The 27329-nt window shown below is 45.2% G+C and overlaps 1 protein-coding gene across 6 annotated transcripts in view; it reads right to left on the minus strand.

The window, feature by feature from the left end:
- TLN2 (talin 2) overlaps window positions 1-27329 on the minus strand; it is a 448826-nt gene that overhangs the window by 341332 nt on the left and 80165 nt on the right. For all 6 annotated transcript variants that reach the window (XM_059913125.1, XM_059913126.1, XM_059913128.1 and 3 more), the window contains exon 2: window positions 23017-23106. The gene's annotated coding sequence lies outside the window, so the exon portion shown is untranslated. The remainder of the gene's footprint in view (window positions 1-23016; window positions 23107-27329) is intronic.

Here is a 27329-nt window from a genome sequence, read left to right on the forward strand (position 1 = left end):
TAACCAACTTTAGTGTCCGGAGTGCAGTGGATTCCTTTCTGAAATTCATCATTTCAGGAGAGCCCAGCCATCACAGGCACAGTGTTCCTGGCAACGAACCTGATGCCCAGAGCCTGGAGTGACTCGTCCAAGGTCAGGCACCAGTCGGTGACACAGGCTTGCCATCTTGGCTGACCCCCTACCCACTGCTTTTCCCATTATGTCAAAAAGACAACCTTCCTCAGAAACTTCAAAGCCTAAAAACTCAATTTATGTCCCCTGAAGAGGAAGCCAGGAATCCTAGCATTTGTTTTTGGCAACTCCATGTTCTAAAAGCACTTAAGAAAAGCTGTCAATTTAGAAAATTCAAACTACAGTGTCTTCCAGGAAAAACAGGCCTTGTTTTTAAAAGAAAATAAGGAAGTAAACAGCCTTGTCTGGGGGAGTAGACCCCTAATTCTGTAAAGCTTCATGCAGCTGAGGAAAGCTGTGATGATGCCTTCCAATCCATACATTAGACCATCCCATTCTATTTTTTTTTTTTTTGGCTGTACTGCACGGTTTGTGGGATCTTAGTTCCCCAGCCAGGGATTGAACCCAGGCCCTCGGCAGTTGAGAGTGTGCAGTCCTAACCACTGGACCACCAGGGAATTCCCTAGACTGTCCCATTCTTGAAGGCGGAGCCAACTGTCACCAGGCCACCCACTGGGCCCATGAGAGGCCTAGGATAAACAGAGCAAAACAGACCACAAAGCCTCACCGCATGCCATGCTGTCTGCATCCCACTGACCCTACTCTGTCCAAACTACGCTTCAGTGCTTTTCAGCTAGTGTCTTACTACTTGACCCTACACAGACATGATGCCCATTTATTAGTCATCGACCTTGGAAATCAACTTCTCCAAAATCAGTTGCAAGATTCACGAGATTCTTCAAAATAGACCTTTAAAAACTATAACTGTAGAAAGATCAGTATGCCTTCATTAGGTACAGCATAAAATCATTTACCACTTTAAAATCCTGCTGGTATAAGCTACATGCAATTAAAGAAAAGACAACTACTTCCAGAGGTCCACTCACGCCAGTGTGGATGGATCCCTCTCACTGTGTCTTTTCTTTCCCAAGGATAACTTGCAGTCAGTTCTGTCACTTAGATATCCTGCACTGCAGCAGGTGACCTTACAATTCAGAGGGTGACCAAATCATGAAAAGCTCTAACCAAGAATTAAGGTTTTCCCAGGGCAGTGCAAGTACAAGCTTCATTTTGGAAGGATCCAATCAAAAACTCAGGGTCGTATTCAAGCAACCTCATGGAAGGGTGGCCCCTTCAGTACAAGCCTAGCAGGGACGGAACTGACAGAAGTTCTCAATGGCCAGTCATGGGTGTCCACCCCGGCCTTCCCCGTGGCCTCAGCCAAAGGCTTGTTTGACAAACCCAGGCCAAGAGACACATGTGACTGGCTCAGGAGGAAGGGGAACAAAAGGGACTTTGTATAGCTCTGAGTATGCCAACAGATGGCCCAACCCACGTCCTTCGGCCAAATGGAAGCAAGGAGTAGAGACAAATCTTTTCTTAAACAATGCACGGAGGGAGGCTTACCTACCCCAGTCTCTCTCTGCCTTTTGAAAAAGGTCACAGTCTGCTCACTGGGATGATCTCTAACATGCCCATGGCACATTGTACCTTTAATTAAGCAGAATATATCTAAACTTCCAAACATACACAAAATGCCTTTTTCAGTGGCACTATCAGTGAGCAACAGAAGTGCTTTGCCAAGACTGCAAGCCGCCTCAGGTTCCCGAATTCTGATGATCAAAATCGTGTTGAAATACGGACCATGGTAGGGCCTGCAGGTTCAGAAAAGATGGCCAAGAATGGCCTGTGAGAACTGTCTTGAAACAATGCTATCTTTCTTCTGCATCTTTAACTGCTCAAGAAGACCATGCATGTTAAATAGCCGGGCAAAGTTACTCAACTGAGGCAAAAATTCCTTTCCCAACAGTACTCCCTCAAGAAGGAATGTTACATTGTGCCCAACTCCAAGTGAGAACTTTGGATAGCCACAGCAGAAATTCCAGGTCTTTCTAAACCATTTCTAAGCATGTTTTGTGTAACATAATCTTTCTCCCTTTGCCTCGTTTTAGGTTTGCCTGCTGTGAGCCTGGTTATGTTTCAGCACCACGAGTCCAAAGGCAAGTCAGACTGCCCTTGCCCAACTGGATCCCTGTGTAAATCCACAGCAAAGGTGTCCTCTTGTTTCATGGTATGGAGGCCAACCACGACGCACCTCCCTATTTTTTGAGCACATGAGAGACATTGAATATTTGGTTCCCCAGTGTGGTCTGTGGAGCCATTTTAGCCAGGAATGTCCTGCTGCACTCATTTTAGACATAAAAAAACCACCAATGGCTACCATCCATTTGGACATTCATTCCTCTTACTCTCACCTGAACTGCAATTTTGAAAGAATTTGAGGAAAGAATGTTAAAGGAATGGCAAATTTTAGCAAACTACACTTAATGACTTGCACTTTGGGATCACCTTTTTCTCAATTTCAAAATATGTTTGCTAAATGGAAGCCTGGTTTCAAAGTCATATCCAGGCCATTTCTCTATTCAATTTTTTGTAATAAGTAAAAATAATGTCTCTGGGAGCAGAAAGATCAGACTGCAAATATAAACGTAGGCCCAGGAAAAAAAACTGTCATCAAGTTATTCCTAGACTCTTCCATAAAGTCGGCATGGCATGTCTGTAATTCTGTCTTAATAGGTACTAGCAGCAAAGATCCAATCTTCTCTGTCTCTCACTGGTCATTTAATCATCAATGACTTAAGAGTCCACTATATTCCATTAACAGATCTCTACTCTGTTTAACAGTAACCTTTACACAGCTATTTCCAGAGTCTATTAATTCCTTGAATGGTTTGGCCAAATTTCTTTTAACAATTTTTCATGCCCTCCACATACTCCCCCTACTCTTCCTGAAATCTAATGGATCAGTAACGAATATTTATCCATAAAAAAACCTCAACTTTAGGGGGAAAAAAAAAAATCCTCTTAGAAAGTAAGTTCTGCAGAAAACATCTCACCAGGTGTTGGGGATCATTTGACACCAGGACCTATCTTGGATCCCTGTGACATATATTCAGACACAGGTCAGAGGTGTGGCCATCCCAGCTCTCCAGTATAGAGCCCGCAACCCAGAAGCACATCTAAAAAAATTTCTTCAGGCAGATGAAGACATTATCCAATAGCTCAACACACTTTCTAATGAAAGCAAGTCCCTCTTACCTGAACTCAAAAATTTTGACCATTGCATATGCTTAATTCCAAAACACTTGCCAAGTGGCCCTTCTGCCAGATGGTAAGCAGCCACTAAGAAGGCAAGAAAGGACAGGCACGGTGACAGTGAGAGAGGTGAGCGCTAACCACGAGGGAGCTTAAAAGACGCAAAGGTTCAGCACTAAAACTGCACAAGAGGTTTGGGGACCTGCTTTGCAGGATTCAACAGTTCTACTCAAATCGCTTACTGGTGTACCACAGTAGTTATAAAATGACGATGATTCTGAATTATCAGGAAAAACGTTGTTCTAGCACACCCTTTGAAACAAATAAATACAAGAAATATTTAGACAGATTTCCAGAGTGTTTTAAATGAATTAAGTTCAAGAGCTTTCAATTGTAAGAAACTGTTCTCTGAAATGTTCACACAATGTGAAATACCTCATTCCACAATGAAGCTGGATAAAAGGGGGATGCTTGTTTGAGACGGCTTGCTGGTTTCATGTTCAATAGTTAACCCTTCACAGTAGTTTTACCCGGTATTACCGCTTCTCATTATCCCAGCTCCTTGGAAAGCCAAAGACGCCTTTCATTCACCTCAACCACGCAGGGTTTGTGCACGAGCTTGTAAGAAATTTCAAATAGTTACTGAGGGTATAAAAAATAAATAGCCTGTTTTAATGACCTCAAAGACATAGTCTTCTTAACATAAATCTCACAGGTCAGTGGGCGATGCTAGGGGCTGCTCCACTGTGACGAAAAAATGCAAACAAAATCATAAATGTACACAAGAGACATTAAGAAAAGCAAATTCAGGTTAGATAGAAGAACCAGAGCATTTACTTTAAAAACAAAAATCTAATTCTTACTTACATTTACAACAGGTATAAAATTCTACACTTTTAATTTCTCAATTAAGACACAAAGCTTAGGACATCCTTAGTTTCAAATAGCAAGTGAAAGGCCAACAGTTCTCGGGCATCAGCAGAGAGGGGCCAGGTGCTGTGGAATACAGAGAAGAAGCCACAAGCCATCACCAAAAGAAGAACTTATACCGACACCAGGATACCGGGATGCATTCCTTTTCTTACAATTTTCAACAATAAATGTATCTTCTCAATTGAGTAGCTTAAGGTTATAGTAAGCTGACTGTGGGGTCTCTTGGCATAAAACCATCCTCAGGAGAAAAAAAATCATATTGTAATGAGGCTCTTGCTATCCCTAAGTGACCCAAGGCTAGTTGAGTTCTGGGTGGCTGCAACTTCAGGACAGAACTCTGTGGAACCATTTACAAAGGTCATCAACCCAAAGATACAGCTGGACCTAGAAATAGATTTCTTCCCATCTAAGGAAGCAGGAACCATCAATTCATAGCAGGGCACTTCCAGAAGGAGCTGAGAAAAACACCAATAGGCATACAAGTCGCCCGGAGATGTTCTAAACGGCCATCCTAACAACCTAATTAAAGATCCACCCATGGAGCCTAATTTTCACCTCCATAGGTTTAATCTTCTTGAATCAAGTACTACAATCTCCAATAGAAAACCAAGTAACCCTCACTGTCGATGCCCAGATATTTTGGGAAGGGAGCAAGAGAGGAAACACAAGGGCACTAATACCATCCACACTCACAAGTACACCAGAAGCCCTCCATCCTCGATGGCACTCATTCACTCACCCCCCACACCGCCAATGAACTTTTACTGAATCCCTAGTATGCATCAGGTATGCCCTAGACAAAGGGGATGCAGCCACGAATAAAAGTAGGGTCTCATTTTTGTAAACAAAAATTCCAGCACACTGAGGCAAGTGCAATAATAGTCAGACACTAGGGGAAAATCATAGCCCAAAGGAGGAGCAAATCACCTCCATGTGAACAGCCAGAGGCTGCTTCACAGAACAGGGAAGAGAGGCAGGAATAATGAAAGTAGAGCACAAAGAATCTTTCTTCTTTGGCTACAGAACATAGTTCATTTTACAGGTTAAGTATATTTAAATGAAACAGTGTGTGTGTGTATACTCGACAATAAAAGGCAAAACAACTAAAACTTAGTTATAATGCATAGAGGTGATTCACATAATTTTTAAAAATTAGATTATGCAAATCATAGCCCAATCCTCAAGAGGGAAGGCATTGGTAAACTGAAGACATAAATGTATAGAATCAATATTCCATCACCAGGAACAATCAAGCTGTGATCATATCACATGACCATACGGGAGCGGAGCTTCTCAAACCTTAATATGCACAAGCATCTCCTGGGGACCTTGTTAAACAGTAGGTTCTGATGCTGGAAGGTGGGGTGGAGCCTGAGAGTACGCATTTCTAATTAGCTCCCAGGTGATGCAGATGCGGCTGGACCCATGGCCCACTCCGAGCAGTGAGGGTGAGGAGGGTCAGTGATGCGCAGTCCTGATTGAGCATCCTAGACACACAGGGGACTCTTTAACAAGACAAATTCCAATCCTCATCTGAAACCTAGTGAGCCAGAATCTCAGGAGATGGGGTTCCCTGTTATTTCTCTCTAAGCTGTACATGTGGTTCTCAGGTACCACCAGACTTGTGAACCACAGTCATGTAGACCTTCTGAGAAGTAAGCCTCCCATATACCTCACCCCAGGAAATGGGGCAGTTCTCTCTGTACACAGATAACACCAGCAGCTGTGGAAGACATCCATAGGGATAGTCAGTCAGGAAGAGGAGGCCCAGCTAAGCTGGCCAGGCTGGTCAACTTGACCATGGTGATACCTGGAATCACAGCCTCCATGGGCTGACATCTGTGGTAGGATCTATCTTGACCCTTTTCATCCACTGTAATTGATTTCCAAAGCTAGTGCTTAGATCATTATCACCATCTGTTTAGCTTCATAAAACACACAAAAGAGGAAAAGGACTTTTTTTTTAACCTAAAAATTATAGATAAGGGGTCATCCGTGATGAAAGACTGGAAAGAAGCCAAAAGACAAACATGCAATTAACCAGCCCGATGCCTCCAGGCTCCAATCTTGAAAGGGCTCCCCAGCCACACACCCCCTCACTGCAAAGTACAATTTTGGTAATAAAAGGGATTAAGTGGAATGTGGTCCTTCAGGGCTTTCACACACAAAATGGCTTCTGGAAAAAGGAAAAGTAATAATAGTTTACCCTCTCCAGTGGAATAGGTGATAGAGCTGTGTCCGCCTGAAACCCCAGCATTTCATATTTCTCTACGTCCACTTTCTATTTAAGGAGGCACTTCAAATTCTGCTCCATGCATTCAGCCTCTTGCTCCCGATTTGTACCCATCTCATTAAAAGTTGTAAGCCCTGATCCCCTTCTCACCCTTACTTACCCTGGCAGAGGGCAGGAAAATTTTCAACTGGGAAGTCTCACTTTACCACTAAATGTAGGAAAGCCTCCTATGGGAATGGCATTTCCAAGACTGCTTCCATACCTTGACAATTGTAAATTGAAAACAACCTAAATGTCCATCAACAGATGAATGAATAAAGAAGATGTGGTATATACCTCACACCAGTCAGAATGGCCATCATTAAGTCTACAAATAACAAATACTAGAGAGCATGTGGAGAAAAGGGAACCGTCCTACACTGCTGCTGAGAATGTAAACTGGTGCAGCCACTATGGAAAACAGTACGGAGGTTCCTCAAAAAACTAAAAATAGACTTGCCCTATGATCCAGCAATCCCACTCCTGGGCATATATCCAGACAAAATGATAATCCAAAAAGATGCATGCACCCCTATATTCATAGCTGCACTATTCACAATAGCCAAGACATGCAAGCAACCTAAATGTCCATCAATATATGAATGGATAAAGAAGATGTGGTACATATATACAATGGAATACTACTCAGCCATAAAAGAGAATGAAATAATGCCATTTGCAGCAACATGGATGGACCTAGAGATTATCACACCAAGTGAAGTAAGTCAGAAAGAGAAAGACAAATATTATATGATATCACTTATATGTGGAATCTAAAATATGACACAAATGAACTTATCTACAAAACAGAAACAGACTCACGGACACAGAGAACAGACTTCTGGTTGCCGGGGTCGGGGGGAGAAGTGGATTAGGAGTTTGGGGTTAGCAGATGCAAACTATTACATACAAAATGGATAAACAACAGGTCGTACTGTATAGCACAGGGAACTATATTCAATATCCCATGATAAACCATAATGGAAAAGAACATGGAAAATAATGTGTGTATATATATATTTTTAAGACATGGTATATATATATATACACACACACACATACATACATACAATGGAATACTACTCAGCCATGAAAAGGAAAGAAATTTGCCATTTGTGGCAACATAGATAGACTTGGAGGGCATTATGCTAATGAAATAAGTTAGACAGAAAAAGACAAATACTGTATGATATCACTTATATGTGGAATCTAAAAAATATAACAAACTAGTGAATAAAACAAAAAAGTAGACTCACAGATACAGAGAACAAACTAGTGGTTACCAGTGGTGGTGGAGGCAAGGTGCACTGCAGAGGTTGGGGGAAGGGTTATTACGCAATTATATGAAATCGTGTGCGTGAAACTTCGGAAAACTGTAAAGCACTACAGAATTTAAAGAATCTCTCATGCAATTAACAACAAAAAAAAAAGGGAAGTGGTGTTGTCAGGGTCAACAAGCAGGCCATGTTCTGCTCCTCTCTACTTAATGCTCTGGGAAGAAATATCCAAAGCTCCCTCAACTATACGTGGATCACGTCACTCAAGGAAAAAGAAGGGGCGGGGGAAGGAGCAGCTTGTAATTCCTACCATGTGCCACATGCACTATGTTCATCTCTCTATTCTTGGGTCCTAAGAGGGTAATTGTATAAAGAAATGAATGACTAAATAAATGACTGGAAATAACAGGATGAACAACATCCTGTCCTCCAGGGCTTCCGTTTTCTAGCTGGGAGATGAGCCGGCACAGTATAATTCAAGTGCAGTGAAGGAAGTTCAGGCTCAGAAGCTCAGAGTTGCAGTTAGGAGGTGGTGAAGCCCACATCTGGACTCAGGTCTTCCAATTCCATGTTGCTGCGCTCTCCTTTACCCCATATTGCCTTCTTGGAAATAGATGTCAACAGCCTTACAGGAACAGAGAGGGAGGAGAGTCCAGCTGGGGGTGGGGTGACTGGGGAAGGTGTCAGGAGGGAGTGGCATCTGAGGCAGGCTCAGAGGAGCTGAGCTGCCTGAACGTCAGGGGCCCACATCACTCGTGCACCTACCTTTCTGCGAATCTGCTCATAATCTACTCACCACGTACCTGTATTGAATAAGCATGGGGGTGGGGGGATGGGGAGCAGTGGGAGACAGGGCAATGTCTTTTCAAATGTTTGTCTTTTTTCCTCTTCCTTTAAAAAAATTTTTTAATTCTTATCTGCTACGACTGGGAAGGAAGGGACAAAAGCCTAGGATAGGAAAGAAATATGGATTTTTTTCCCCCAACAAAAAGAATATGCAGTGGGGACAGTCAGAAGTCCTGAGAATTTTATCCTATCTGTAGAAGCATAACTCTTAAAATGGAGAATCATCCAGAAAAATCTCCTATGGTGCCTGAACCTCTGCCATGTAATGATTTTTCCTTCTTACGGGAATAAAGGTTAACAAAGTGCAGCCTTTTTTCTAAATAAGGTCACAAGGTCCTTTTCACAGTCAGATATCTGCTCTGAGAATTAACGTGTACAAATCCCCTGCTTGAATGGACATCTCCCTAATCCACTTCTGGAGAGGCTCATGCTTTTGTTTAAAACCCCCAAGACCCTGCCAGCTGAGGTCCAGCCATAAGCAGAGGCTGTAATTCAATTTTGCCAAGAGCCCAGGACCTCAGCTCTAGGGAGGGTCAGCACTGAATGAAGGCTCCAGGGCCGGGCACCCCCCCCGGCCACGCCCACCCCAGCTCTGAGGGAACACACCAGCTCAGGGGTCTCAGGACCCCCTGGGATAACTGAAGATGCTAAAAGCACTGAGGATAAAAGTGCCCGTGACACCTACTGGCTGGTCTGCTTCCCTCTGGCCTCCCACCATTTGTCCTCCTGGCAATAAAGGAATGGCAGCATCACCCTGACGGGGGTGGGCAGGGCTAATTCAGATCTAAAAACAGCCTTCCTCACCAGCATCCTCTCTTCTTGTAGACAAGGAGGTTCAGTGCTGTTTCCTTACATTAGACTTCGCCCACCTTGTGATGGACCAGCTTATTACCTGGGAGAGTAAGAGGGGCGACGCTGGGTAGATTTGGGAGAAATTTTTGTAAGGTAAGCTTAGAACAGATTCACTCCTGACAGTAACATGCTCAAATTCATCCTACACTTGTTTAAAAACAAAAAACAAAAAACATACCAAGGGAGGATGGGAAGACAGTAACTTACTACACGATTATTATGGGCCAGGCGTGGGGACAGATGCTTCACCTGCATTACCTTGTTTAGTGCCCTTCTCACAGCAACCCTACCAGGTGGGTAGGTTACCAGCATTTTACAGGTGAGGAAAATGAAACTCAGGAGCTTTCTAACTGGCCTGCACTCACGCAGCCATTAGATGGTGAGGCAACGTTTGAACCCAGATCTGGGTGACAAGTGTCGGGCAGCGTGTCTCTGCCGTTTCTGTCACAAGTGAAGATTCTCAGATGAAAGTTTACTGTTTGCTGAGTTACCAGTGCTGCAGCTGGCCAACAGCTGCTCAGGAACCAGACTTCCCAGATCGTGATTTATACCCATTAACTGGCTCTCCAGCTACAAACATCCTAACCCAGTGTTCCAAAGAAGGCAGAAGGGAACACAGGCAAATGCAAGTAGTTATTTCCAGATTTCCAATCCTTCTTCCACCCCAACAGGAAGGCCGCACCAGCACTCTGAGTGCTCCAGTGTAACACAGTTAGAAGGTGGTCAGAACATCGTCCTGGGCTATTGCACTTTCCAAAGCACCACCTCAGATCACCTGCCAAGGGTCATCACAGACTTCAGAATTGACAAAGTTCTCTGTGATTACAAGAATTCCACCATAACAGAAGGCAATTATTTGGGATAGATCAAAGCAAAATAAAACCTTATTTGCACATTTTCATTTATGAATTTCACAATTTTTGGAAATTTCACAATTTAGAATTTCAAAATTTCTGGAAGCAATGAAGGAAAATGTTTGGGAAAAATTACAAAAGGAAAGTTATATACTGAAGAATTAATTACTTTTAAAACAGAGATGGGACTTCCCTGGTGGTGCAGTGGTTAAGAATCCGCCTGCCAGTGCAGGGGACAGGGGTTTGAGCCCTGGTCCGGGAAAATCTCACATGTGGAGGAGCAACTGAGCCCGTGGGCCACAACTACTGAGCCTGTGCTCTAAAGCCCGTGAGCCACAACTACTGAGCACGCAAGCCACAACTACTGAAGCCCGCATGCCTAGAGCCTGTGCTCTGCAACAAAGAGAAGCCACAACAATGAGAAGCCTGTGCACCGAAGAGTAACCCCCGCTCGCCGCAACTAGAGAAAGCCTACGCGCAGCAACAAAGACCCAACGTGCCCAAAAATAAATAAATAAATAAATTTATTTAAAAAATGAAGTAAGATAAAAAAATAAAACAGAGGATATCTCCAGATAGCACGATTATGAGGGCAATTTTATTTTCTTTTACTGATCTGAATTTTCTAATGTATCTGTAATAGCACCAATTACTTACATAGTAAATAAAAGTTGAAAGATGCATTTGGATAACTTAGCTTGCTCATAAAATGACAATGTGTTAGACATTTAGCCATTTATTGAAATATATACATATATACCAGAAATTAAAGGGAAAACAAATTCCCCACCAACACAGCTTTCCCCTACCCCAATTCTCAGAGGCTGGTTATTTATTTATTTCCCCCTCGTGAAATGAGGCTTCATCTACCTTGAAGTACATTCCCGAACAAGAACACAGGATACACTCTCAACTGATGATGGAGACCCCACTTTCTAGCAGAAAGGAGAAGTGAGGCTCCCGGTGTCATAAAGCTCCACGCACTACAGAATTAAAGCCAAGGGTGGCAATGACCCCAAAGTAATCTGACAGCCATCTGGAAGTCGGGCAGTTGGCAGCCGTGATCCATCTATTACAAGGCCACTGTTATCACTGTGTTGTCTTAGATTCTGGATTTGTCTACGTGGCATCCGTTCATCACAGGGTCAAGTACATTAACTATTTTCCTCTTTTCCATATTCTTGATGCTCTGGCATTTGGGGCTTTACAGTCCTCGGGGGAGACCACCCCTCCCAGGGCCGGCCGCTTCTTAGAAGACAGCGAAGTCTCAGCCAGGAGCATGGTTCATATACAAGCCAACCAATCCACAGTCTACATCCCCTCCGTCACTTCCTTTATCCAACTCTCACACACCAAGGGCCAGGTACCAGGAACCTAGAGACCACCCCTATTGCCCAAAGCCCACCAGGATTATTCAAACTAGCCAGTTTGAAACTGTTTACTCTGCCCTGCCTTGCTTTTCCTGTGGAAACCCCGATAAAGGCTCTGGCCAAGGCTTTCTCCTCCCTCCTGTCTTCTGCCTCCTGACTACCCTGATGCCTCCTATGTGGCATGGTCCCTCTTCTCAGGAAATTTACGTAACAAAAATCATCTTTCAATGGCCTTGGCCTCTCCATATCATCATGCCTCTGTAAGTTAGGACCCAGGAACAGAACAGCCATCCATCAACCCTGGGCAATGAGAAAAAGCCTCCAAGCAGGAACTAAAAACCATCGCTAAGCCCATCTGCTTGATTGAGGTCACGGAAGAGAGCAGTTCCTAGGAGCCAGAATCTACTGATACCACCTTGGTTACTGGGTACATCCTGGGTCCTTTCAGTCCTGCCTGAAGCCATGGTACTATCAGAACAGTGCAGAGACAGGGGTTCCTGAGGCAGACGGTCAAATGAGAGACAACATATCAGAGAGAGGGGAGCAACCCACGTACCCTAACAGGCTGTAGAGTAGCTAGTATTTGAAGTCAGCACAGAATTCCGAGTCACAAGGGGAAAAAGATAAAATGATGATACTTATCTACTACTTCTTAAGAGGGAAAGTTTATAATGTACTTCAGACATTTGCAAGAAAAACAGAATAGTTTCGCCTGTAACTGGGGGAAACGTCAATTATTTAGCTAACTTGCTCATACTGAATTCCTCCTTCCTGGAAGATACCAAAGTAAATGAGGCACCACTGCTTTTTCAGCATATTAGTTTTAATTCGTTCTAGCTCTTCTCAAAACCTTACTCTTCCCATTTCCTGGACATCTTAGTCCTCGTCCATCAACCTCAGCTTCCCTTCCCATACTCTCCCCAACACCTATTCCCCAACACGACCACCACCAGACCACATTTATCTAGCATTTCAGTATCAGCCGCAGAGGACTCAGTGTGAAAAAGGTGATGCATACCTGGCCAAAGCCCCTTCCTCAAGCAAAAATTCCATAGGTAGAAAAGCAAATGACATCTATCAGTGTCTTTAAAACTTAAGAACATACACAACTCTAAGAAGTTTTTGCTGATACCAAGGCACAGGATAAGGAATTACATTATTAACATTCTTTTGGGGAAGATGGAATGTCTCCAAATCTAGTTGTCCTAAGGCTGCCTATAATTTTTACTTAAATTCAGGCATAAGCACAACCTCTGGGAATATATGGCCAGACATATTTATTTTTCCAACCAGCTGTCTCTGGGATGTGGTGAAAGCCTGCCATCACAATTCCTCTGATGACATGGACAAATGTGTCCCAAGTCATGCAGAAATAACCCCACAAATAAGTTCAGGCATTACAACTACCCAGAACAAATCAAAACACTATTTGAGAAAAAAAATGAATCCACAAATCAGTTTAATCTTTATAACACTCCTTTTAAAAGAAAGGCCACATCCTTGAGGTCAGGGGCTGTGTCATACCCCTGTATATGTTCCCCCCAAATTTTAGCAGCATACTAGGTAGGAGAGTCAAGATGTACTGTTACTCATGAGTATTTGTGATCATTTATTATATTTCATTTTTAAAAGTACCTTTCCCCTATTTTTTATTTCATTTTACTGTCCCTAAAATAGATTGCATGTGGTCATGTTGTTTGCTTCCGAATAAGAAGTGGGAACAACAGTTCTAGGGGTCAGCAAGGTCAAGTGTCCAATATGAAACAGTTCATAAAGTACAAGTTTGAGAAGCTTAAATCAAGGTAATACTGGCCACAATCAAACTGAAAATGTCCAGAGCTCTAAACAGCACATCTTTCCCATATGGCAGCCTCCTGAGTCTTGAGAATCACATCTACAAAGGAATCCCATAATCCCATAACGGTCCAGGAGCAACCATCTAGGTCTTAGGAATCTCATAATCAGTCCGGGAGCTTTCACGCCCGATATGCAAACATCATGCAAGCTGACCAAACCCAAGCAGCTCAATGTCAGAAGAGAAGAGACTGTCAAAAGAGAAATGCAGTGACAGCAGCCTGGACAATCATCTTTTGCATTTAGAGAACTGGCAAGCACATGCAGAGAAGAGATTTCTCCACATCCTCATCTGTCTTTTCTGCTGCTAGATAATTAGGAGGCAGCCAGGACAGCCAGATGTAGTCAAAGGGACCTCAGTGTTCACAGGCTCTTGTACTTCTGTCTCCAGGGTAGACCTTACTCTTGCCACAAGGGCAGAGATGACGCTCTGTTCCTACCTCAGGCAAGTTGTTCCTCTCCGTGGGCTCTGAGGACATCAGCCCTTCCACCTACATTCAGGAGCACACCCTGAAGAGAACAAGGGTGCCCGCTTCAGGAAAGTCCCATGTACAAAAAGCACTTGCAAACCATACGTAACTTTAAAGGAGGAGGTGGTCCTCTTTAAATGCTCACCTCCTCTGCGACACGTAGATTAAGTTATACAAGCTCAACACCACATTAACCAAAGGGTCAAAGCTAAGGTCACCAGTGTGGGGACAAAATGACATCATGCACTTCCTGATGTGATACACCCAGAAAGATGCAAAACATCATTTATAAGCATTCTGACAGAAACTCATCCAATCATGAGGAATCTCCTAGTGAGGAATTATCATACAAATCCAAATTGCTAGGAAGTACCGGACATTTTTTAAGCATATAAGCCAATGTCATCAGAGACAAAAAAAGAAAAAAGGCAGAGGGACCATTCCCAGTTAAAGGGGATGACAGAGACGTGACAACTGAATACAATGTGCATGATCCTGGATTGAGTCCTAGGTCAGGGGAAGAATGGCTGTACAGGACGTTACTGTCATAAGTGGCAAAATTTGGGTATGAATTGTATATTCAATAATAGTAAGTCGATGTCATATGTCCTGTTTTTACTAATTAAACTGTAATTACAAGGAGGAATGTCCTTGTTCTTAGGAAAGACATGCTGAAGCTATTTAGGGGTCAAGTGGCATGATGTGTGTAACTTCCAAATGGTTCAAAAAAGATAATATGCAATGGAGAACGATAAAGCAAATGTGGCAAAATATTCATAATTGATGAATTAAGCTTAGGCTATATAGGAGTTCTTTGTATTCCGGCAACTTTTCTGTATGTTCGAGATTATTTTAAAATAAAGTCTTTTAAAACGAATTCAAATTCAACTTGCAAAGCATTTGCACAGTAACATTGGCTGAATAAGGCAAGGCCCCCACTGCATAGTAAACTCACCTGTCACCATCTACTCACCCACAGACCCAGGTGACCGTGCCCCTCTTCCACCTCCAAGTCAACACCTGGCCGAGCTCAGCCCTTCAGATTCATCTCCCAGGAATCAGAAATTGAGACACACAAACTGAGCCAGGAAGCTGTGAGGCGCTGAGCAGAACAGAGGGAAGCTTCAGGTATGAGGTCTCCATAGGAAGTGTGGACAGAGGAGCAGATCTGGTCTGTGATAAGGAGGAATATGGTGGCCCTGGACAGAAACATCCCAGAGCAGCTTCTCAGAGCATGAACGAGTGCATTGGTGGGTACCTCTCAGGCACGCACCAAGTCCTCAGTAAAGGTTGGCGGCAGCCAGCAGCCGTATTGAACAGCTCCACAGACCGCACCTGCTTCATTTTAGCCACCTCACCTGTGTCTCTGTTCCTTGGCACAGAAGCCTTGACAAGAACAGACTACCAACACAACGGGATTAAGAGTCCCCACGAACTCCTACCCACAAAGGTAACATGGAGAGCATAGCCACCCACCCCTTGCTCCCATGCGCTGCCCCGTTTCCCCATAGGAAACGGTGGCTCCTTCTGTTCTCCTCATGCCCACCGCCTCTTATCCAGGAACAGACTGCCTGCAGTGAAGATTACAGCCTGTGACAGAGACCACTCAACCTCTGCCAGGCATAATGCAATGTGGCAAACGGCGGGAAGGAAAAGACTCGGGCCCTGACCAGTCAGGAAACCTGGATCCTTGGGCTGACTTGTGCCACTAACCTCCACGCAAACCTGATAAATTACCACACTCGTCTGACCTGCGTGTAGATAGAATAATGGTACCCAAAGTTGTCTATGTCCTCATCTCCAGAACCTATGCATATGCTACATTACATGGTAAAATGGACTTTGCATGTGGGATTAATTTAAGGATCTCGAGATGGAGAGTTTGCCTGGATTATCCAGGTGGGTCCAATGGAAAAAAAAAAAGGTCCTTAAAAGCAGAGAACCTTTCCCAGCTGTGGTCAGAGGGAGATGACAATGTAGCTGGATTTGAAGACGGAGGAAACCAGCCAAGGAAAGCGGGTGGCCTCTAGAACCTGGAAAAGGCAAAGAGATGGATTCTCCTCCAGAGCCCCCAGAAGGAACACAGCCCTTGATTCTAGTTCCCTGAGCCTCATATCAGGCTTCTTATCCACAGAATCATAAGATAAAATAGATTTATGGTATTTTAAGTCACTGTGTTTGCGGTCATTTGTGTCAGTGGCAATAGAAAACTAATTCAGACCTTATTTCCCTCATCTGGAAATGAGTGGGTTTTCATCCTTTCTGAGAAGTGGGATTAGTGGAGCCTACGGTCCACCTCTTAAACTCCTAGAAGCCCCTGGGGCACCCCCTGGAAAAAGCTTGGCCCTGGACCATGAGATCTCTAAAGGTAAGTAATTCACAAAACCAACGACCTCCATGTCAGACTGAACTCATTTAGTATCATCCGCCCTTGTTTTGGACAGTACTTTGCCACCACAGCTCTTTCTTTTTTTAGTAATAAAAATGTCTCCCGAGTTACTAAGTAATTGGCAAACCCCAGTGATCCAGAATACCAGCATCTACATCATATCCACTTCATCAGTGAAGGCTCCTCCAGCAACCACGCCCACCCCGGAGGGCTTTCGCGCTGCCTCGGATCCAGCAGTGAGGTCACCACGGCCCCCTTCCAGATTTCTGAGTCATGCTCACCACTGCAGGTCCAAGCAGCAGCAGGTGGATTGTGACCTCAGGGCAGCAAAGCCCAAACCCAGCCCTGGAAATTCAGCTGCTGCACAAGGATCACCCCCCCTGCCCTCCTCCCTAACATCTTCCCCACGCAACTGCCCCTTCCATCTCCTGGGAGCCATGCAGCTGGCCGAAGGACACACCGCCGCCAAGTGTGATCCATGGGTGCAGTGATGCGCTCCAGCTACATCATGGGAGCTACTTAACTGACTGCCTCTGCTCTCAGGAGGACGTGTGAGGGTATTTTGTTTACCACTGAAATATTTCCATTGAAAAAAACATCTGGGGAAAACAGCTACTGTCCTAACTATGATTCAGTCTCACTAGTAAGGCCCGTGCCGAGGCTCGTGGCTGTTAAGATGGTAGGTTTTTGAGCAGAGACTATTTGGAGCTTCCACTTCTTCCTTCTATCAACAGCTGGAGAGTGTGTGTGCCCCGTGCAAGTGCAGTTCCAGGGGCAAGAGGTCAAAGCCAACCAAGACAGACCCAGGAGAAAAGAGCTGTCATTCCTTTTGATGATCTTCGTTGCATCTACTCAAAACTGAAGCCCACCAGGTGGGCTGCCCAGGAGAGCTATCCAGAGGTAGAGAGCGTCACCTCTAAAGCAAAGAGCATTTAGGTACCAGGGACTTGTACTGGAAATGGCTCTGGCCCAAAAGGGAGTCTGTCCTAAGCATCAGGGTGCAGGAATCAGCTAGACAGGGTGCCGGCTGCTATACAAAAGGAAGAAGCCTGTTCTAGGGTGGGAAGACCAGCAAAGCTCACCTACAGGGAATTTTATCAGCCTTTTATCATCCTGTCATCATCCACTCCTGTTAAATACAAGATCTGCCACAGATGCCTGCTGAATGACAAAGAGGAACCATGACTGGGTTGGAGAAATGTGCCCCTGAAATGTCACAGAGCAATTCTGGGTGCCTGGGAGACCCCGGCTGCAGACAGCCCGGCATGGCCGTCGACAGTAAGAGTGCCAAGGAGCTTCCCTCTGAGCAGGAACAGAGGTGGGGAACTGGAGAAGGAAGTGAGGCCACAGCTGCCTGGGCAGCAAGAAGCCACCTCCAGCCTGACCCACATCTTCCCTCTCCCACGTGCTTGAACACATGCTCCTGAGCCATCTATCAACACTCGGCACCACTGGGCATAATCAAGAATGGGAGGGATGCAGAGAAAAGGAGCCCGCGGAGAGGACAGGGTAAGTCCAGAGACGAGGCCTCGGAGGCTGAAACCCAGAACCAGAGAGGACATCCTGGCAACCCCTGCTAGTTAAGACTTTGTTTGAAGCCCTATGAACTCCCCAGACCTGCCATGGCCATATTTTTTTGGAGTCTTCTATATATTTAGCTTTCAAAATGACAAAAATTTAAGATTAACAACATTCTGTACTAGTGACAGCCCTTAGGTCATTGGGAACCTAAGTATATCATCTTCTTAAAAGGTGAATTTTTATGCTTGGTTTTCTCTATTGCTTCTCTGTTACCTCAGAAGCTCATTTACTTGAAAGACATATGGTGCCCAGAAACGTCAAGTACAAATTGTTTGAGGCAGGACTGGGACTTGTGACTCCAAATCTTAACTTGTTTAAAATAAACTGCCAGCTTCCTGGGTTCAAATAAATAAATAAATAAATAAACAAAGGTGAATTTTTAAAGGTGCATATCTTCTGACCTCAAAATTCTACAGAAGTGCCCATATGGTCTATAAATAAATGTTACAAAAATGCTCATTGCGATATTACCCAAAAGAAAAAAAGTGGGGAGAGGGCGGGTAGGAAGCCCAGCCAGCAACAGGAGGATGAAAGGTCATACAACTTAACTCTTCATGTAAAAAGTATGTAACAATTAACAGAAAGAAATAATATGCGGTCTTTCAATATGGGATAGATTTCTTTTTAGCAGGGGATCAATTGTCCACGATGTTAGTTTTTAAAATACATTACACAGAACATTATTACACGATACTAATTTTGTTTTTAAAAAATATGCTTTCGCACACACAAAGGGTCATGAGTACATTATAGAGAGTCCTGCTACCACCTTGAAAATATTGTCCCTTCTCACAAAAACTAAACGATGTCAACAGTATCCTTTACTGTTCTTAAACCAGGTAAGAGCTCTGTCTGTGAGGAGGGAAAAGGTGTAAAAACTGCCAAATCCCCAGTCAGTCATTCCTTTAATTAGAAACCTTGCTTTTTAGGCTTCTCTTTTTGTAATAAAGAGAAACATGCCTCTGAGGGTCCCAAGTGAGGAAAAGGGTTGGGATCGGATGTCACCACGGACCCACAATTTCAGACAAGGTAATACAATGGATTAGAACATCCCGGTTTGCTGGGTAGGGGTACTCAGCCATAGGCTGCAGGCAAAATCCTTCTGTGCCCCCCAACCCCAAGTGCCCTGTGAGCAATAGTGGCTCTAAGGCTGGGATGTTTTGAATGACAGGGATTGACAGACTCCTGCATTGAAGCAGAGGCAAGAAGCAAGGATGGCAAATCACAAAGTATCCGAATACTGTTTATCCCTGCATTTGAAGCGGGGAGGGGCCTGCATCTCCATCCCCTAGCATCCTAAAATTTGTCACATTGTACCAGATGTACTTTAAAAAGAAAAATTCACAATCAGGGGAGACAGTCCCAAGTCTGGTAACCCTATAGCATGAAACACAGGCCCAAAAGGCTGGACACTTTGACTGGCAAAGACTCTGTGGGGGAAGCTACTCTCTTCCCTTCTTATACATCTTTTCCTTTTCTTCTTTAATATCAACAGGTTGCAAAGTTAGTCTTGTAACGTTGTATCTCTTTAAAATATATTTTTACTTTACAAACAAAAGCTGTTACAGGAGAGTACTTTTTTAAGACACACATTCAGCCTCTTCCACCCCGTTTGCTCTCTCCCATTACTGAAAACAATTGGAGACCCCAGAGAGGAGGCCTTCTGAAGTCCACAAAAGGCAAGGAAACACCTACCGTTGTGTTTACCTGCTAAGGCCTATAATTACCAGAGACCCATTTGACCACTGTTATCACCACCCTGTTTGCTCAGGGATTCATCAGCAGTACTTATTAAGTCACTGCTCTTCTGATACACTGGCTTTAGATAAGCCAATGGAAGAAGGAAATTACACTGTTGGGTTCATTTAACAAACGTTTATTGAGCCCAAGGCTGAGCGCTGGGCCCCAGGATACAGGCTGGATGAAGCATAATCCCTGTGCTCAAGGGGCTCATTTTTACAGACCAAGAAATTGGCTTCAGACATGGGCAAAGAGCTCAACTGGAGGGAATGCAGCCAGACACAGGGGGAAAGGGGCACTTCAGCCAGTCCTTGAAGACAGAATGGCCAGGATGAGTTCACAGTGCTCCAAGAACATCATATCTAAAACCATTCTCCCTGCCAAGTAAAAGTCACCTCCTTCCTTTCACTGTTGAGGAATCAGGCCCAGAAAACAGAACCCACTAGACACTGGTGCCTGTATGAGTAACTGAGGCCCAGGTAAACATATAGGGGCACAAGTTTACTCACTACGGATCTGGGAGGTGAATCCAGTTCCCACCAGCTCCAGATCCTTAACTCTGGATGCAAAAGCCTAAAGAAGTGAAAAGGCGCTGCTTTTAAGATCCAATTCCATGTTTCCATGGGTGGGCCCACCCTACCACTCCAGTGGGGAGGGATGCACACGGGCTTAGTAACACAGAGTTTGCAACACACGCCTAATAGTACGGTTCCTGCGTTGCCTAAAACGTGAGAATCAGAGTGCACACCTTGCCTCGGAAGCCTAGTTATATGGATTCAAATTAATTCTGCATTTGGTGAGTGGCTCAGTATATACATGCACTCAGCATATATATGAAACTACAATCAAGGAACCTAATTCAAAACTTAAAACCCATAAAGCTCTAGAATTGTGTATCTGATACAGAGTAGACAAAATAACCCTGAGCAGAACAAGGTTATTTGGAAATGGTCAGATACAGGAATCCCATAAAGTGGCCAGAAAATGGTCTTCAAAAACAATGCCATCAACCTGACTACTCCTCACCTTCTGCCTCCAGCTGTGAACCACCAAGGACTAAGTTGTAGCCCTGACTCTCGGGGTCACAGGCAGCCATTGCAGGGCCCCTAGAGACCTGTCCCCAGGGAGGCTGGGAGAAGCCAGCGAGGGTGGGGCGAAAAGTCGGCCTCCAAAATGTACCCTTCTCTTCCCTGTTCATTTCTGCCCCACATTGGCCAAGCTCCTCCTCTAACTCAAGGGAAGAAAGTGCTACAGAAGCAATACTTTAAAGATGACACACAGGGAAGCACCATACCCAGGGGTATGATGAGGGCAAGACGGAAGAAAAGTAACACAAATAATCAGCAAACCATTCTTGCCACCAGTAGTAAAATCCTTTCTAGTCATGATCCAGGTGGTAAAAGCAAGAGGAGAAAAGGCCCTGCCCAAAGGCCGACAGACCAGGCCGGATCCTGAGCCTACTTGCTGTGTGACCCCAGGCAAGTTCGTCACCCCTGACCTCAATCCTGTCCTCTGTAAAAAGGTGACTACCTGCCTCGTGAGCCATCGGGAAGGTTAAAGGCACCAGACCATGTGCCAAGTGCTTTGCCCAAAACCTAGTATATCGTAAGTGCTCCATAAATGGCCACTAGAACTATTAACTAGTGGAGAATCAATCTGGCTCCTTGTAAAAACTAAACATGACTTCCGAAAGGCTTGACTGCGGCAGTACAGCAGTGCTGAGCCGGCAACACCACACCGGCATCTCGAGAGAACACCCCAGGGGCCAATTCACCAGCTGGACTCAAGACGCCCCCTCTGGCAGCAGTGCCCTAAGCCCCCCTGCCAGCCCCTCGAACCCTCGCTCTGCCTGCTCTTTCTGTGGTCAGTTCTCTGCTTCCAATATAGTCTTGCTTCTCAACAACCCACTTAAAGTGCCACATTAGCCCAGCTGAGGCAGTCTGCTCTTAAAAACAAGAAACAGCCTCAGTATTTTCAGAAATGCTGACTTCAAAACAGGCACACTGCGGAGACCTCACAGGATTCCACCTCAAGAATCTGAAAAGCATCGTATTTAAGGGAGGATTTCATTGACAACACCGCAACACACAATAACAAGGTACGAGCTCACAGACGCTGGGGAGGGTAACAGGCTCCCATACTCTCTGGTCGGGCTCGTATTTCAAACCACTCAGCCTCCCACGGCTGAGGGAGACAGACGTACCAGACAAACTCCCGCCGGGTCTCTGGGGGCTCTACAGGCACACACCTCAGGCAGTTCGCCAAGAGTCACACTCGAGGACAAGTCTCATGGGCATCGGGATCCTTAGACCTTACTTCTCCAAGTGTGAGCTACAAACCAGCAGCTTCGGCATCAACCTGGACCTTGACAGAAGCACAGGCTCGCAGGCCCCACCCAGACTTACCCCATCAGGGTCTGCAGTTTAACTAGATCCCCAGGTGCCAGTGCTTGAGAGTATTTAGAACAAAGCAGTCTACCCAGACAGCACTGTGATCACTTACTTAGGTTTTCACTTGGTCTTTTTCTTTCTTCATGGAAGTTCCATGAGAGCACAGACTGTGCCAGCCTTAGCCACCGGCACATAGTAGATAATCAATATTTGTTGAATGAATGAACGGATGAATGGGTGGTCTACCAAGTGATTGAAGAGGCCTATCCTGTGTTAAGTGCAAAGAAAGGTGCAAGCAAGGGCCTGAGAGAGAAAGAGACAGAACGCCTGGGGGTGGGGAGAAGGAGTCTATAACGAGGTGGTCAGAGGAGGCCTCTCTAAAAGGGGTTTGCAGACTTCCCCGGTGGCCTAGTGGTAAGGATTCCGGGCTTTCACTGTGGTGGCCCAGGTTCAATCCCTGGTCGGGGAAGATCCCGCAAGCCGCATGGTGCAGCCAAAAAAATAAATAAAAAATAAAATAAAAGGGGTTCGCACCAGGGGCGGTGTGAGGCTCAGGTGTGATGGATGAGGAGACACACCCTGGGGAAGAGGATGTCAGCCGCGCAGTTCAGCACCTGCACTTGCCACCATAAAGAGTTTCGGCCTGTAAGCCAGCGGGGATAGAGAATCAAGACTGGTAAGTTGGGCTCTGGTGGTGGAACAAAGCAGCTCTCAGGAAGCAGATTCAGAAGGCCCCCGACCATATGACCGTTGGGGCAGAAAGGCTGTGTCTGGAGTCACAGCTGCCATCTCTAAGGCTCCTGAAGGTGGGCGTGCCAGAGGAGGTCTGCAGAGGGAGGTGGTCCATCAGCTAGACTTTGTTCCCTAGCCACTACCCCTCCAGCCCTCGGATTCCAAAGTTGAAACATGGAGATTACTCACTGTTTTCGCCAAGTCGATCCAGGAACTTGCGGGCAGCCAAACATCCAAGGGTCCGGGAGCCCAGTCCAGATGTTACCCTGCAGCAGCGCACTGGCAAAAAAAGAGACAAATGACACGAGTCAGTGCAGGCGGCCACGTGAGCAGGGAAGCAACATTGTCCCAGCATTGAATGACACCGACGGGCTTCAGATTCTAAAGCGAGCAGAAAAGGAAAACGCCACGCAGAGCCAGTGGTCTCAGAGCACTGTGTATTGACACAGATGGCAACTCCTCTGCCCACAATGTCGGGAGAAGCACCATGTCACCAGCAGCAGCTCCAGAACAGCCTCTCTGCAAATCCCCAGTGTGGAGTCCAGACTTACGGCTGCAAAGCGCCCTTGGAGATAATCAGGCCCAACCCCTCCCTTTACAGATGAGAAAAGCCAAGACTCAGAAAGACAGGCCTTGTCCAAAATCAGCAGCGTGTAATGGCGAGTCCAGGAAAGGAATGCCAGAATCAAGTCTATAAAGAGCTTAAGTTTACCTGTAAATTACCTTCCTTCAAGAAACTCAGGTTCTAAATAAATGTTATTCTTATTCATTCTGGCTCTTAACAGAGGAGAAGAGACAAATCTTAATCGTTCCCCTAGTTCTCTCTCCTTAATCCCCAAGGACTTTGAAGAGCCAAACTGAAACTCCTGGTTTTCTTCAAAGACAAAAGAAAACGAGAGAGAGAAAGAAAAAAACCTCAGGACTGTTCACATTTGAGTACAAGAAGAAAAATCTAAAAACTGTGGAGAAAAACCTCAAGACCTAAAAATTCTGAATTTATGAGACATAAACAGCACAGAACCAAAACAAAAGCACCTTTTCCATACATCAGGTTTACAGACCCAAGAGACCAGAACCCTCCAGGGAAATGCCTGGGGAACCACAAGAAGTGGTACATTTCAAAGATGAGGGGGGCTAAGACTTGTCATTGGTCATTTTGTTAAAATGAAATGGATGATCAAGATGCTGAGTCTTTAGAAAATGACCCTTCTAGTTATTATTTTTTTTTAATGAATCGTCATCTAATTATATATTTAAGCCATAATCATGTAAATAGTTACCTCTTCCCCTGGGGTTCTAGTTCCAGCTGACCCTGACAAATCAATGCAACCTTGGTCAGATCACACCTAACCTTGCACGTCTTCCATCAACTCATCCATGAAAAGAGCAGAGATGGAATAAGACTCAACTCTTCAGCTAGAGAATTCCGAAATTCCCATACATTGCTGGAACAAGCTGAAAGTACCTCCCGTTAAGTCAGCTTATACAAAGCGTAATTACTCGCCTACTTTGAAGAAGTGAATGTCAGTCATGATAAATTTAAATTGCCATCTCTTAGGAAGTAACTACAAAGTTGGTGTAACAATAGTCATATTCTGTTTCTAGGGAGTTTCCTTCAGCAGTGACAAATCTGCCCCCACCCGTGCTAAATGGGTATTTGGATCTGTTTCCCCAAAGGTCCATGATTATTTATAAGGGGGAAAAGTTAGGGTTTCTTTTGCATGAAGTGGAATTTAGGCAGTGAGGTCATTTGTTTTGAAACTACAGCAACCATTCCAGTTTTTTTCCCCCGTTTTAGCATTTCAGTTACTCTGGGTCAAGAGTAAAAGATGCAGATTTCAGAGAAAATGCAAAGCCTGCTAGGCCACCCACAGAATGGTCAAGGATTCTGCCCTGGACAGTCCAGGGCACAACTTTCCCTTTCCAAAGTTAGGCATGCTCACAGGTAAAAAGCCAGCGCAGACTTGCACACAAGCGGACTCACACACATTTCAAGGAATTTAACAGTCCCAGGATTCATTTAAAAAAATAAACAAAAAAACACAACCTACCACATTGGCCACATTTTTCCTTATCCTTACAGGGAAGGAGGGTCCATAAACCCCTCTGGAAATATGATGGACCCTCTCCCCCAGAAGAACATAATAGATTCAGTTTCAGAGGGTTCAGAGTCCCCTGAAATCTCTCCGTACCTCTGGGTTAAGGACCCCGGCTTAATTAATATAAGGAGTCCCTTTTTATCTTTCTCTCTGAACTTTCTACAAGCCCTTGGTGAAGAGGGTCGTGAGTGGCAATGCCATTTACAAAGAGATACACAAGGGCAAGGACCAGCGAGAAAATTGGCTTCATGTAGCTCTTATGGTGGAGAGTATGACTCTGCAGCCAGCAATGTTAATAACTGTTCTAGAGCCCCAGGCTGCGCCTGGGAGCCTTCGCCAGTTTCAACAGGGACCTTTCCCAAAGCTGTGTTTGTGCTTGGTACTCAGCTTTTCAAAACGAAAAAGATATCAAACATCTGCATTGTTTAGGAACGCATACATAGGTACCAAGGCTCAGTTAAAATGAAAAATTGAGATGCTTATCACAAACTCTGAGGCGATGGGGGAGCGTCTAAGACATTTAAGATATTCGTAATGTTGATTTCTTAGCCTGGTTGTTCGCTTCCCAGATGTTCAAACTATTCCCATACATTTCACATATTCTTCTCTATGTATGTCACGGAGTAAAGCAATCTTCCTTACAGAGAGATTCAGGTCAGTGACAAGGACCTCCAGGACTTGTCATCTCAGACCCAGCTCAAGACAGCAGTGAAACTGTGCAGCGAGCCCAGTGCTTGTCTGAGGGTGGGGCCTGCCTGCCAGGGAATAGTTACCAGCTCTGGCCCCTGGGGCACCATCTATAAATACATCTTGTTTTCAAAAAAAAAAAAAAAAAAAGTCCACGCCCTGGGAGAGCCCTGTGAGGCCGCGCTGACCTCCGATACTGCCCGTCACTCTGGGAAAAGCTGGTGTTGGGTTTCTGCGAACTCATTGGTCTTTCCTCTTCCATGCTTGGCAGGCCTATTTCCTGGGGCACATTCTGTTACGGTGAACAATCTCAGTAAGTCTTCCTGAACTGCTGAGAAAGAAGCGAAGCCCAGACACGTGTGCAGAACTCAGAGGAACGTCTGGCCACCTCCTTCCTCAGCTGGATACAGAGGCCCGGGTGCCTCACATCTTCTCCTTCAGGTGCCTCATTACTCTACCCTCCTTGTGAGAACTCTGCTCATTCAGTGAGCGGTCAAGACATCCACTGGCCACAAAAAGAGGTGGACAGCGTATGCAGCCATGAGCAGTGCATCTCAGGTCCTAGCCCTTCCCACACACTTACCAATACCATCTTGACCAAATAAGGAAAGTATGCTCCTTGCCTAATAACTTGAGCAAGAGCATGCCATTCCAAAAAGACCCTTTTCTGAGGTAATCTTACTAGCAGACAAAGCTATCATTTTTTAGTTACAACCGCCAAACATTGACACCAGGACATCAAACAACATTTTAACCCGGTTTGGGAGAGCCTGCACCCGTACACCGTGCAGGACGGACTCACAGTAGCACGTGCCTAAGAAAGGAAGTACTGTAGTCCCTCATCTCTTGCTATGTCTCTTCTGCTCCTCCCCTACTAGCTCAAGTCTGCAATTTAAAAAGTGTGTGTGTAAATATGCACACGAGGACACACATGCATGCAAGCCCAACATTCTTGATAGACTCAAAACAACAGCTTACAGGGAAACTATCGCCCGGCGCTCAGGAAAAGTAAAGGCCAGCCAATTCCAGAAAAACAAAGGGTTTCAGTAACTAAAATGGGAACAAAATGATCTCATGCCCCTTTCCCACTGAGCCTGTGCCTAAGTGGGATCCTTCTCAAACCTGAAGTGCTCACTCACAGAGTCACTGTTTCCACCCTAGGGGAACCCATGGGAGGATGGCCGAGCCAGGAAACAGATTCCAGAGGTAGCTTTTTGATGTTTAACCCAGACAACCTGCAGACGGGGTCTCCTCAGCCAAGGAGGGGGCTGGAGCGCTCAGTGAGGCTCGAGACCTTATCCTCGGGGCATTAGTCACTACGTCCAACAGCTAGTTCCTTTAAATCAAGGGCCTGGGCCAGGAATGACAGTGGACCCTCCAATAACAGGCTGGCATCTCTGGGGCCCTAGAGTGGGCTTACACTTTAAGTCCTCATGATTCTCTCACGCCTTGGAGAACACAGGCAGGAAAAGACCACACTCGCGGGCCCCCTGCTGCCTCCCCCGCCATTATCACACCTGCTGCCCAGGCAGGAGTGGCATGCAGACTAAAAGGGACGGGTGAAAAGCGTGAGCGTGCTCTGGATTTACTACACACCAAGGCACTGTGCTAAGTGCTGGGAGAGGAAGAGAAGGAGGTGGTACCTTTTAAGGTCAAAAAGTTCTGCAGATGCCCCCCACCCCCAAATACACCAGAGTTGTACTTCTGGTTCCCTTG

This window comes from Balaenoptera ricei, chromosome 2, assembly GCF_028023285.1.
Source record: "Balaenoptera ricei isolate mBalRic1 chromosome 2, mBalRic1.hap2, whole genome shotgun sequence".
Lineage (NCBI taxonomy): Eukaryota > Metazoa > Chordata > Mammalia > Artiodactyla > Balaenopteridae > Balaenoptera > Balaenoptera ricei.